A 14,822-nucleotide genomic window follows, 5' to 3' on the forward strand; every position below is an offset into this window, starting at 1 on the left:
TGTTCATCCAAACAGCCACGTCCACTGCATCCAAATATACATTGTCTTTTTATTTTCTAGTGATATAATTGATTTCCAACATTTTATTATACTGCAAAGTTGAAAGAATTTTACAATGAGCTCACTTATCCTCAGCATCTGGATTCTGTCATCCTCATCTTACGATACTTGCTTTGTCATGTATCTGTCTGTCCATCCATCTCTCCATCCATCATGTTTCTTTTTGATCTATGTCGTCAATACATTTTCTCTAAATCCTTCAGCGTGAATATATATCATTAACTAGAGTTCAATATTTGTTGATGGCTTTTTTCTTTTGAGGTAAAATTTACATACAGTGATAGGGACAAACAGTAAGTATACCTTTGCTGGGTTCTGGCAAATGCATATACCTCTGTAACCCAAAACCTATCAAAATTTAGAGTCTTATTATTATGCTCCCTTATCTCCACCTTTACCCCCAGAGGCAGTCCCTGTCTTGATTTTTTTTTCCACCGTAGATGAGATTTGCCTTTTTCAGAACTTCATAAAAATGGAACCATACAGCATATACTCTTCTGAGTAAGGCTTCTTTCATTCAGTATAAAGTTTTTGACATTCCTCCATGTTGTTACATTTATCAGCAGTTTATTCCTTTTTGTTGCTGAGTAGTTTTCCATTTTATGAATATATCACAGTTACCCATTCTCTGATTGATGGATTGATGACTATTTCCAGTTTCGTGCTATTATGAATATAAAGTTGCTATGAATAGTTGTACACAAACCTTTTTGTGGACATGTGTTTTCTCTTGAGTAAATGCCTAGGATTGGAATTGCTGAGTCATAGGATATATGGATGCTTTTTATTGGAGACTGCGAGATCTTTTTCCAAAGGTGATTGCACCATATTACACTCCAACAATGTACAAGAGTTCCAGTTGCTCCACGTCCTCATTTGGGGGAGGAGGGCGGTACATCATTTTGGTTTTTAATTTGCATTTCCCTGATGACTAATATAGAATTTACATAGTTTTTTATGTCCTTACTGGCCATCTGTATATCTTCTTTGTGAAGGGTCTGTTTTAGATCTGTTGCCCATTTTCTTTGAGTTGTTTGTTTTCTTGTTATTGAGTTATAAGATTTCTTTATGTATTCTGGACACAAGTACTTTGTCAAATATATATGTTTTGTGAATGTTTTCACTCAGTACATGGCTTGCCTGTTTGTTTTCCTAACAGTGTCTTGCTGAACAGAAGTTTTTAATTTTGATGCAATCTAATTTATCATGTTTTTGTTTTATGGCTATTACTTTATGAGAGCTTGAAAACCCAAGCTGTCCCCCGCCACCCCTCCCCACGGCAGTTTCTCCTATTATTAACGTTTTGTATTAGTGTAGCCCGTTTGTTACAACTGATGAGCAAATATTGGTACATTATTATTAACTAGAGTCCATTAGGGTTTACATTATTTACATTACTTACATTAGGGTTTACTCTTTGTGTTGTACATTCTGTGGGTTTTGACAATATTTAATGACACATATCTACCATTATAGTATCAGACACAAGATACCCTGTCTGATACTAAAGATACTCTGTGCTCCACCTGTTCTTCCCTCCCTCGATCTTCTAGCCCCTGGCAACCACTGGTCTTATTTCTGTCTCTATAGTTTTGCCTTTTCTAGAGTGTCATACAGCTAGAATCATACAAGCTTTGGAATCACATTTAGCCTTTTCAGATTGTCTTCTTTCACTTAACTATACATTTAAGGTTGTTTTTATGGCATGATAACTCATTTCTTTTTATTCCTGAATAATATTCCATGGCATGAAATAATGATATTTATTTTTATTCCTGAATAATATTCATGGTATGGATATACCACAGTTTGTTTATCCATTCACCTACTGAACATCTCGGTTGCTTACAAGTTTTGGCAATTATGAATAAAGCCACTATAAACATTTTTATATGGAGGTAAGTTTTCACCTCATTTAGGTAGATATGAAGAACTACAATTGCTAGATCATATGGTAAGACTATATGTAGCTTTGTACGACACTGCCCAGCTGCCTTCAATATAGCTGTACCATTTTGCATCCTGCCAGCAATGAATGAAAGTTCCTGTTGCTTCACAGCCTCACCAGCATTTGGTGTTGTCCGTATTTTAGATTTTAGCCATTCTAATAGGTGTGTACTGGTAGCTCGTTATTGTTTTAATTTGCAATTTTTTAATGATTTATGATGTTGAGCATCTTTTCATATGTTTGCCATCTGTATATTTAGTTCATTGAGCTATCCAGATTTTTTGCCCATTTTTTAATTTGGTTGTTTGTTTTCTTATTGTTAAGTTTTATGAGTCACTGATTGATTTTTAAATGTGTAAACAACATTGCATTACTTGAATAAACCCTATTTGCTATATTGTATTTGCCAATATCTTGGTAAGGATGTTTGTCTGTGTTCATGAGGAATATTTGTGTTGTTATATCTTGTCAGGTTTTGGAATTAGAGTTATGCTGACCTCATTGAATGGCTTGGGAAGTTTAATCTCCTCTTTCTCCTCCATTTTCCAAAAGAGTTTGTGTAATATTGGTGGGTTTGTTTTTTTTTTAATATATTTATTTATTTATTTATTTTTGGCTGTGTTGGGTCTTTGTTGCTGTGCACGGGCTTTCTCTAGTTGCAGCAAGCAGCGGCTACTCTTCGTTGTGGTACACGGGCTTCTCATTGCAGTGGCTTCTCTTGTTGCGGAGCACGGGCTTTCTAGGCACGCAGGCTTCAGTAGTTGTGGTGCACAGGCTCAGTAGTTGTGGCTCACGGGCTCCAGAGTACAGGCTCAGTAGTTGCAGTGCACAGGCTTAGTTGCTCCGTGGCATGTGGGATCTTCCTGGACCAGGGCTTGAACCCTTGCCCCTGCATCGGCAGGTGGATTCTTAACCACTGTGCCACCAATATTGGTGTTAAATCTAAGTTGGCAAACTTGTTGGCATAAAATGGTTCATAATAATGTCTTGCTATTATTTTGATGTCTGTAGGATCTGTATGTAGTGACATATGGATTATTTAGATGTGTGTGGTTTAATTTCCAAATATTTGGGGTTTTCCTGGATATCTTATTGTTACTGATTCCTAATTTAATTCCATTGTGATCAGAGAGCATACTTGGCATTATTTCAGTCCTTTTAAAATTTATTGAAACTTGTTTTATGGCTTAGCATGTATCTATGTTGAAGACCATAACTATGTACAATGGAAAGAATGTATTCTGTATGTTGGCCATATTGTTTTATAAATATCAATTAGGTTGAAGTGGTTGATAGTGTTGAGATCCTCTATGTCTTTACTAATACTTTGTCTAGGTGCTCTATTAATTTTTGAGAGGAGGTACTTCCCTGGTGGCGCAGTGGTTAAGAATCTGCCTGCCAATGCAGGGGACATGGGTTTGATCCCTGGTCCAGGAAGATCCCACATGCCGTGGAGCAACTAAGCCTGTGCGCCACAACTACTGAGCCTGTGCTCTAGAGCCCGCGAGCCACAACTACTGAGCCCACCTGCCTCAACTGCTGAGCCCAGACACCACAACTACTGAAGCCCACGCCCTCTAGGGCCTGCGTGCTGCGACTATTGAAGCCCACGCATCTAGAGCCCATGCTCCGCAACAGGAAAAGCCACTGCAATGAGAAGCCTGCTCACCGCAACGAAGAGTAGCCTCTGCTCGCCACAATAAAGACCCAATGCAGCCATTAATTAATTAATTAATTTAAAAATTTCTGAGAGGGGAATGTTAAAATCTCCAAATACGATTGTGGATTTTCTGTTCTTCCCTTTAACTCTGTCAGTTTTTGTTTCCTGTATTTTGCAGGTCTCTTACTAGGCACATACACCGTTATGACTGTTATATCTTCCTGATGAATTGACCATCTTATCATTGTGAAATGCCCCTCTTTCATCTCTGATAATACTTTGCCTTGAAATTAATTTCTTTCTGATATTAATATAGCCACTCCAGTCTTCTTTCAATCATTTTTTAAAAAGTATTTGTTTATTTGGTTGCACCGGGTCTTAGTTGCAGAAAGCAGGCTCCTTAGTTCAGGCTCGCAGGCTCCTTAGTTGTGGCTTGCCGGTTCCTTAGTTGCAGCACGTGGGCTCCTTAGTTGCGGCAGGCGGGATCCTTAGTTGTGGCATGCGAACTCTTAGTTGCAGCATGCATGTGAGATCTAGTTCCCTGACCAGGGATCAGACCCAGGCCCCCTGCATTGGGAGTGTGGAGTCTTATCCACTGCACCACCAGGAAAGTCCCTCCAGTCTTGTTTTGTTTATTATTTGCATGGTGTATCTTTTCCCATCCATTTGCTTTTAACCAGTCTGTATCTTTATATGTAAAATGTGTCTCTTATTGACAGCATGTAGCTGGGTCTTACTTTTCAATCCATACTGACAATTTCCTCCTTTCAAGTGAAGTATTTAGTTTATTAACAGTTAATGTAATTATCCCTGTGGTTGAATTTAGGTTTACAATTTTGTTCGTTGTTTTCTGTTTTGTCCCTTCTGATTTTTTGTTCCTTCTTTTTTTCTTTTCCTCCATTTTGTATCTTCCTTTTGCACCTATTTTTCTGACTTCTTTTAGATTATATGATTTTTCTCTTAGAATTCCATTTTAAATTATTTATTGGCATTTTAACTATTTGTTTGTAGTTTTTTAGTGGTGGCTCTGTAGATTATAGTATATTTAATACATCCTTAACTTTTCAGACTACTTAGAGTTGCTATTGTACCACTTCACATAAAATGTAGAAATCTTGCAACCATACAGTTCCAGTTACCCATTGCTTTTTTATTATTATAGTTGTTATATGGTGTATACCATATACTATAACATACATATGTATATAATATACTGTATACATTATAAGCTCCACATGACAGTGTTATGGGGTTGTTTTTGGTCTTTGGATTTTTACTTCAAAGACATGCAAATTTTATTTCTACTAACTTAATATTAGCAAACATTTGAAATAATGCTAAATCCTTGTGTTGATAAGGTGTTGTTTGTGTATCTGTGGTAAAATATATGTAACATTGGGAATTCTGTGGCGGTCCAGTGGTTGGGACTCCATGCTTTCACTGCTGGGGGCCTGGGTTCAGTCCCTGGTCAGAGAACTAAGATCCTGCAAGCTGCTGGATATATATAATAGATAGGTAGATAGATAGATAGATAGATAAATAATAAAATTTACCATTTAATCTATTTTTTCTTTTGTTGAATGTGCTTTTGGTGTCATATGCAGGAAATCATTACAAAATCCAGTGTCATAAAGATTTTCTCCTGTTTTATTCTAAGAGTTTTATAGTTTAAGAGTTTATAGTTTTATAGCTCATAAGTTTAGATCTTTGACCCATTTTGAGTTAATTTTTATGTATGGTGTTAGGTAAGGAACCAGCCTCATTCATTGGAATGGGGATATCCAGTTTGTAAAATGTTATAATTTTGCATTAAACAAATCTATATATCTTTTTTAATTTAAAAGGGTAGAAAAATTGTTGTTTGTATTTACCCAGGTATTTACCATTTCTTTGTGAAGAGCCAAGTATACAAGTGGTATTGTTTTCCTCTGGCTTGAAGAGCTTTTGGCTTTTCTTGTAAGGCATATCTGCTAAAATTCCCTTAGTATTCTTTTATCAGAAAATGTCTCTATTTCACTTCCTTCTTTAAAGATCTCTTCACTGGATGTAGAAAATTTTCAGTACTTTAAATATGTTCATCCATTGTCTTATGGCCTGTATAGTTTCTGGTAAGACATCAATCAGCCCTTGTTCAAACTGTTGTTCTGTATATGTGATGGGTCATTTTTCTCTGGCTGCTTTCTATATTTTCTCTATAATCTGGTATTCAGTAGTTTGACTATGATATTCTAGGCATGATTTTCTTTGTATTTAGCCTGCTTGGGGTTCACTGTGCTCTTGAATCTACAGATTGTCTTTCACCAAATTTGGGGGACTTTCAGACATTATTACTGAAGTTAATTTTTTCTGCTCCAGTTTCTTCTTCTGGGATTCAATTACATGTATGTTAGGCCTATTGTCACCCAAATCAGGGGCTTTATTAATTTTTCTTTTTTTCCTCTTGTTTAGATTGGATGATTTCTATTCTGACTTCAGATTTACTCACTTCTTTGTCATCTCCATTTCCTTTTTTTTTTTTTTTTTGAAACCTTTTTTTGGCTGCATTGGGTCTTCATTGCTGCGCACAAGCTTTCTCTAGTTGTGGCGAGCGGGGGCTACTCTTTGTTGTGGTGCGCGGGCTTCTTATTGTGGTGGCTTCTTTTGTTGCGGAGCACAGGCTCTAGGTGTGTGGGCTTCAGTAGTTGTGGCACGTGGGCTCAGTAGTTGTGGCTCTCAGGCTCTAGAGCGCAGGCTCAGTAGCTGTGGCGCACGGGCTTAGTTGCTCTGCAGCACGTGGGATCTTCCTGGACCAGGGCTCAAACCCATGTGCTCTGCATTGGCAGGAGAATTCTTAACCACTGCACCACGAGGGAAGCCCCTCCATTTCCTTTTAAGCACATCCAGTGACTTTCTTACTTCAGATATTAGATTATTGGGTTTGTTTTGTTTGCTTTTGGTTTTGTTTTGTTTTTGTTTTTTCAGTCCTAGACTTTACATTTGGTTCTTTTTCATAGTTTCTGTTTCTCTGCTGAGATTTCCTATCTTTTCATTTATTTCAGTCATTTTCCTTTTTCTCACTGTAACTTTTTCCATATTAGTAACTTTTTCCATAGTTTTAGTAACTTTTTCCATAATCATTATAGTAACTTTTTCCATAATATATAGTAACTTTTTCCATAATCATTATAGTAACATTTTCCATAATCTCGCTGTTAATTCTAACATTTGTGTCATTTCAGAGGTGATCTCCATTTACTGTCTTTTCTCTTAAGAATAGGTCACATTGGGCTTCCCTGGTGGCGCAGTGGTTGAGAGTCCGCCTGCCAGTGCAGGGAGCGCGGGTTCGTGCCCCAGTCTGGGGGGATCCTGTGTGCCGCGGAGCGGCTGGGCCTGTGGGCCGTGGCCACTGGGCCTGCGCATCCGGAGCCTGTGCTCCATGGCGGGAGAGGCCACGGTGGTAAGAGGCCCGCGTACCACAAAAAAAAAAAAAAAAAAAAAAAAAAGAATAGGTCACATTAAATACTGTATGACATCACTTATATGTGGAAGCTAAAAACTACAGCAGGATTTCCCTGGCAGTCCAATGGTTAAGACTCTGGGCTTCCACTGCAGGGGGCACAGGTTTGATCCCAGGTTGGGGAACTAAGATCCTGCATGCCATATGGCATGGCCAAAAACAAAAACAAACAAACAAAACTAGTGAATATAACAAAAAAGCAGCAGACTCACAGATACAGAGAACAGACAAATCGCTACCAGTGGGGAGAGGGAAGGGGGGCGATATAGGGGTAGGAGATTAGGAGGTACAAACTATTAGGTATAAAGTAAGCTACAAGGATATATTGTACAACAAGGGGAATATAGCCAGTATTTTATAATAATTATAAAATGGAGTATAACCATTGCAAATTGTGAATCACTATATTGTATACCTATAAGTTATACATCAAGTATACTTCAATAAAAAAATGTTTAAAAAAAGAGTAGTTCACATTTTCCTGGTTCTTTGTATATTGAGTAATTGGGGGTTTTATCCTGGAATTGTAAATGTCGTGTGGATTTTGTTTTATTCCTGCAGAGAGAGTTGATGCTTCAGTGTATCAGGCTTTTCAGTTGGTTGGACTCAAACTGCAGTAGGTCAAACATCCATTCCGTTTGTCTGGGTTTTGTTTGTTTGTTTGTTTTTTACATTTAATCTACACATACATGATTCAGAACTCAGTCATGAACTTGAGTATTGTGTATACACAGAATATGGGGCTTCCTCTCTCTATGGCTACCCCCTTTATGGGATTTCCTCCCTTGATTTTTAGCAGCTGTGATTGTCTTGAATTTTGTCCTTTGTTTCTTCAGGCTATTAAAGACTGGATTTTTCAGCAGAGTTTTAGCTGTGCTGTATGGTGCCACCAACTGTCCCAGCTCCTTCTTCTGAGTGTCAGTATCCCTCACAGATCTGCCTAGTTTGGTTCATTCTCTAGTGCCTTTGGGTATTTGTTTTTATAATTTTACCCTGAGTTTATCATTGTTATTCACAGGAAATTTAATCCAGTAGGAACTTACTTAGTCATATTGGAAGCAGAATTGCTGCACCAGCTAATTTAGAAGTTTGTGCGTGTGTATATTAGAGCTATTTCTACCACCAGAGTTTTGGGATCTCTGCTTTCTGGAATCCATGAATCAATCTTTTGAATATCCTTAAAGGTGGCAAATCTTCAGACTTTAAGTCTCACTTTGATTTTTTTAAGTTAATTTTTATTGGCGTATCGTTGATTTACAGTGTTGTGTTCGTTTTTTTGTTTTTTAATTTAAATAGCCAGAATAACACTTGGAGTCAAGAATAGTAAACATTTTTTCCAGTAAACAATAAATACAGTGAGCAAGTTGAGTTATTCCTTTTTAAGGTCAAAAATAACATGGGTCTTTGAAATAAGGAGAATTACCACTAAAATTAATAAACTGATTTTGAAAATGTTTAAAAGAGGAATTCTCAGGTACTTTTTACCTTCCATTATTTATGGGATCTTTCTCAAATGTAAATGATTTAAAATTTTGTGTAGCTAAATCTTCTGTTTTCCCTTTATGAAATTTGTTTTTATGTTTTAAAAAGTCTTCCTAACCTCAAACCAAATGAATAATCATATTTTCTTCTCATTATTTTACTTTTTGAAAAATTATTATTAAAACTTTTATCTGAATTTATTTTGCTGAATGATGTAACTTAATTTTTTCAAAATAGTTTATAAAATAGCATCATTTATTGAATAATTCTGTTTCTACTTAACTAAAAGTTAAGCTTCATCATATACTAGATATATGTATACACTATACTAGAATCTATATGTATAGATAGATATAGTGCATCCTAGCATGTGTTTCTAGGAATTTTTTTTGTTTTATGTTTGTCTATTCTTGAAACATAACTTTGTCGTTTTAGTTACTCTAGCTTTGTAATGTGTTTTAATACTAGTGATGTGAGTTTACACACATTCCTTTATATATTTTATTGCAATATACCTTTGGCTTTTTCTACCTACTTATGCTTTATGCAAACTTCAGAATAATTTTAAATCCCACTCCACCTCCCCCAAAAAAATCCTCATGGTATTTTTTTTATTGAGATATAATTAGCATACAGCATATTAGTTTTAGGTATACAATATAATGATTAGATATATAGATATATTGTGAAATGATCACAACAATAAGTCTAGATAACATCCATTACCACACACAGTTACAAATTTCTTTTTCTTGTGATGAGAACTTTTGAGATTTACTCTCTTAGCAACTTTCAAATATACAGTAAAAATATGAAACATATCACAAATTTGCACATCATCCTTGAGCAGGGGTCATGCTAATCTTCTCTCCATTGTTCCAGTTTTCACTATATGTGCTGCCAAAAACGAGCACTCCTCATGGTATTTTGATTGGAATTGCATTCACTTTAAAAATATCTTTGGGGGCTTCGCTGGTGGTCCAGTGGGTGAGACTCTGGGCTCCCAGTGCAGGGGGCCTGGGTTCAATCCCTGGTCAGGGAACTAGATCCCGCATGCATGCCGCAACTAAGAGTTCACATGCCTCAATTAGTCCGCATACCGCAACTAAAGAAGTCCTCATGCCACAACTAAGAGGCCATATGTCGCAACTAAAAAAAGATCCCACGTGCTGCAGCGAAGATCCCGCATGTCGCAACTAAAAACCAATGCAGGGACTTCCCTAGTGGCGCAGTGGTTAAGAATCTGCCTGCCAATGCAAGGGACACGGGTTTGAGCCCTGGTCCAGGAAGATCCCACATACCATGGAGCAACTAAGCCCGTGCACCACGACTACTGAACCTGCACTCTAGAGCCCGCAAGCCACAGTTACTGAGCCCACATGCCACAACTACTGAAGCCCGCGCGCCTGGAGCCCGTGCTGTGCAACAAGAGAAGCCACCGCAATGAGAAGTCCATGCACCGCAACAAAGAGTAGCCCCTGCTCACTGCAACTAGAGAAAGCCTGCGTGCAGCAACAAAGACCCAACGCAGCCAAAAATAAAATAAATAAATAAATTTATATTTTAAAAAGCCAGCGCATCCAAAATAAATAAATAATAAATACATAAATAAAAATTTTAGAAATAAAAATATCTTTGAAGAAAATTTTACATCGTTATAAGTTTTATAAGTTTTCTTATTAGGTCAAAATATTCTCTGGATATCAGTTCTTTTATGTCTCCACGTTTTTTCATTGATTTTCTTGCTATAATGAATGGAATTTTTTCCATTCCACCTTCTACGTAGTACTTGGGAAAAGCTAACGTTTATATTCAGCTATCACGTCACATTCTCTTATTGATTCTTTTTTTTAGCCAATCACTTATTTCTTTCATTAATTTATGTGATGTGTTTTTTCTTTTTATTTTTTATTGAAGTGTAGCATAGTTGAATTACAGTGTTGTGTTAATTACTGCTATATAGCACAGTGACTCAGTTATATATACATTCTTCTTGATATTCTTTTCTGTTATGGTTTATATATAGTTCAGTGTGCTGTACAGTAGGACCTTTTTGTTTATCCATTCTATATACACCAGTTTGCATTTGCTAATCCCAAACTACCACTTGTACCCTCTCCCACCTCCCTCCCCCTTGGCAACCACCAGTCTATTCTCTATGTCCCTGATTCTGTTTCTATTTTATAAATAGGTTCATTTGTGTCATATTTGAGATTCCACATACAAGTGATATCAAATGGTACTTGCGTTTCTCTTTCTGACTTACTTAACTTAGTATGATAATCTCTAGTTGCATCCATGTTGCTGCAAACAGCATTATTTCATCCTTTTTTATGGCTGAGTAGTATTCCATTGTATATATATGTACCCATCTTCTTTATTTATTTACTTATTTTTAATAGATCTTTATTGGAGTACAATTACTTCACAATACTGTGTTAGTTTCTGTTGCACAACAAAGCAAATCAGCCATATGCATGCACATGTCCCCACATCCCCTCCATCTTGAGCCTCCCTCCCACCCTCCCTATCCCACCCCTCTAGGTCATCGCAAAGCACTGAGCCAATCTCCCTGTGCTATGCTGCTGCTTCCCACCAGCCAACAATTTTACATTCACTAGTGTATGTATGTTGATGCTACTCTTACTTCACCCCAGCTTTGCCCTCCCACCCCATGTCCTCAAGTCCATTCTCTATGTCTGTCTCTTTATTCCTGCCCTGCAACTAGGTTCATCAGTACCATTTCTTTTTTTTTGTTGTTAGATTCCATATATGTGTGTTAGCATACGGTATTTGTTTTTCTCTTTCTGACTTACTTCACTCTGTATGACAGACTCTGAGTCCATCCACCTCACTACAAATAACTCAGTTTTGTTTCCTTTTATGGCTGAATAATATTCCACTGTATATATGTACCACATCTTCTTTATCCATTCATCTGTCAATGGACATTTAGGTTGGTTCCATGTCCTGGCATTGTAAATAGTGCTGCAATGAACATTGTGGTAAAAGAGTGAAATTAGAACACTACCTAACACCATACACAAAAATAAACTCCAAATGGATTAAAGACTTAAATGTAAGACCAGACACTATAAAACATGTAGAGGAAAACATAGGAAAAACACTCTTTGACATAAAGCACAGCAAAATCTTTTTTGACCCACCTCCTAGAGTAATAGAAATAAAAACAAAAATAAACAAGTGGAAAAAAAAAAAAAAAGTGGGACTTAATTAAACTTAAAAGCTTTTGCACAGCAAAGGAAACCATAAACAAGACAAAAAGACAACCCTCAGAATGGAGAAAATATTTGCAAATGAAACAACAGACAAAGGGTTAATCTCCAAAATATACAAACAGCTCATGGAGCTCAATATCAAAAAAACAGTCCAGCTAAAAAATGGGCAGGACTACCTAAATAGACATTTTTTCTACGATGAAATAGACATTTCATCATACACATGGCCAAGAGGCACGTGAAAAGATGCTCAACATCACTAATTATTAGAGAAATGCAAATCAAAACTACAATGGGGTATCACCTCACGCCGGTCAGAATGGTCATTATCAAAAAAGCTAGAAACACTAAATGCTAGAAAGGGTGTGGTGAAAAGGGAACCTTCCTACACTGCTGGTGAAAATGTAAATTGATACAACCACTATGGAAAACAGTATGGAGGTTCCTTAAAAAACTAAAAGTAGAACTACCATATGACCCAGCAATCCAACTACTGGGCATATACCCTGAGAAAACCATAATTCAGAAAGAGACATGCACCACAATATTCACAGCAGCACTGTTTACAATAGCCAGGACATGGAACCAACCTAATTTCATTCTTTTACATGTAGCTGTCCAGTTTTCCCAGCACCACTTATTAAAGAGGCTGTCTTTTCTCCATTGTATGTTCTTGCCTCCTTTGTTGTAAATTAAGTGACCATATGTGCGTGGGTTTATCTCTGGGCTTTCTGTGCTGTACCCCTGATCTATATTTCTGTTTTTGTGCCAGTACCATACTGTCTTGATTACTGTAGCTTTGTGGTATAGTTTGAAGTCAGGGAGCCTGATTCCTCCAACTCTGTTTTTCTTTCTCAAGTTTGCTTTGGCTATTCAGGGTCTTTTGTGTTTCCATACGAATTGTAAGATGTTTTTGTTCTAATTCTGTGAAGAATGCCATTGGTAGTTTGATAGGGATTGCATTGACTCTGTAGATTGCTTCAGGTAGTATAGTCATTTTCACAATGTTGAGTCTTCCAATCCAAGAACATGGTGTATTTCTCCATCTGTGTATGTCATCTTTGATTACTTTCATCAGTGTTTTATAGTTTTCTGAGTACAAGTCTTTCACCTCCTTAGGCAGGTTTATCCCTAGGTATTTTATTCTTTTTATTGCAGTGGTAAATGGGATTGTTTCCTTAATTTCTCTTTCTGATTTTTCATTGTTGATATATAGGAATGCCAGAGATTTCTGTGCATTAATTTTATATCCTGCAACCTTACCAAATTCATTGATTAGTTCTTGTAGTTTTCTGGTGTCATCTTTAGGATTTTCTATGTATAGTGTCATGTCATTGACAAATAGTGACAGTTTTACTTATTCTTTTCCAATTTATATTCCTTTTATTACTTTTTCTTCTCTGATTGCTGTGGCTAGGACTTCCAAAACTATGTTAAATAAGAGTGGCAAGAGTGGACATCCTTGTCTTGTTCCTGATCTTGGTGGAAATGTTTTCAGTTTTTCACCATTGCTTGTGATGCTTGCTATGGGTTTGTCATATATGGCCTTTATTATGAGGTAGGTTCCCTCTATGCCCATTTTCTGGAAGGCTTTTATCATAAATGGGTGTTGAATTTTGTCAGAAGCTTTTTTGCATCTATTGAGATGATCATGTGGTTTTTATTCCTTAATTTGTTAATGTGGTGTATCACATTGATTGATTTGCATATATTGAAGAATCCTTGAATCCCTGGGATAAATCAAACTTGATAATGGTATATGATCCTTTTTTTAAAAAATAAATTTATTTATTTATTTTAAATTTATTTATTTTTGGCTGCGTTGGGTCTTTGTTGCTGTGCGCAGGCTTTCTCTAGTTGTGGAGAGCAGGGGCTACTCTTTGTTGTGGTGTGCGGGCTTCTCATTGCAGTCATTTCTCTTGTTGCAGAGCACGGGCTCTGGGTGTGCAGCTTCATAGTTGTGGCATGTGGGCTCAGTAGTTGTGGCTTGCGGGCTCTAGAGCGCAGGCTCAGTAGCTGTGGCACACAGGCTTAGTTTCTCCGCGGCATGTGGGATCTTCCCAGACCAGGGCTCGAACCCCCGTCCCCTGCATTGCCAGGCAGATTCTTAACTACTACATCACCAGGGAAGTCCCTGTGTATGATCTTTTAAATGTGCTGTTGGATTCTGTTTGCTAGTATTTTGTTCATTACTTTTGCATCTATGTTCATCAGTGATATTGGTCTATAATTTTCTTTTTTTGTGATATCTTTTTCTGGGTTTGGTATCAGGGTGATGGTGGCTTCATAGAATGAATTTGGGAGTGTTCCTCCCTCTGCAATTTTTTGGAATAGTTTGAGAAGGATCGGTGTTAGCTGTTCTCTAAATATTTGACAGAATTAGCCTGTGAAGCCATCTGGTCCTGGACTTCTGTTTGTGGAAGATTTTTAATTATGGTTTCAATTTCATTACTTGTGATAGGTCTGTTTATATTTGCTAATTCTTCCTGGTTCAGTCTTGGAAAATTGTACCTTTCCAAGAATTTGTCCATTTCTTTGTGGTTGTCCATTTTACTGGCATATAGTTGTTTGTAGTAGTCTCTTGTAATCCTTTGTATTTCTGCAGTGTCGGTTGTGACTTCTCCTTTTGCACTTCTAATTTTATTTCTGTGCATCCTCTCCCTTTTGTTCTTGCTGAGTCTAGCTAAGGGTTTATCAATTTTGTTTATCTTCTCAAAGAACCAGCTTTTAGTTTTATTGATCTTTGCTATTGTTTTCTTCATTTCTATTTCATTTATTTCTGCTCTGATCTTTATGATTTCTTTCCTTCTACTGACTTTGGGTTTTCCTTGTTTTTCTCTCTCTAGTTGCTTTAGGTGTAGGGTTTGATTGTTTATTTGAGATTTTTCTTGTTTCTTGAGGTGAGATTGAATTGCTATAAACTTCCCTGTTACAACT

General features: G+C 37.0%; 1 protein-coding gene and 1 non-coding gene across 5 annotated transcripts in view; one reads left to right on the forward strand and one right to left on the reverse strand.

Annotated features, from left to right (window-relative positions):
- The window catches only part of SMG6 (SMG6 nonsense mediated mRNA decay factor), a 234,875-nt gene that overhangs the window by 167,686 nt on the left and 52,367 nt on the right, over positions 1 to 14,822 (forward strand). The window lies entirely within an intron of this gene.
- On the reverse strand, positions 9,452 to 9,560 carry LOC116746546. Its single transcript, XR_004347797.1, has one exon. It is a non-coding gene; the product is annotated as a U6 spliceosomal RNA (small nuclear RNA).

This window comes from Phocoena sinus, chromosome 20 (genome assembly GCF_008692025.1).
Source record: "Phocoena sinus isolate mPhoSin1 chromosome 20, mPhoSin1.pri, whole genome shotgun sequence".
NCBI lineage: Eukaryota > Metazoa > Chordata > Mammalia > Artiodactyla > Phocoenidae > Phocoena > Phocoena sinus.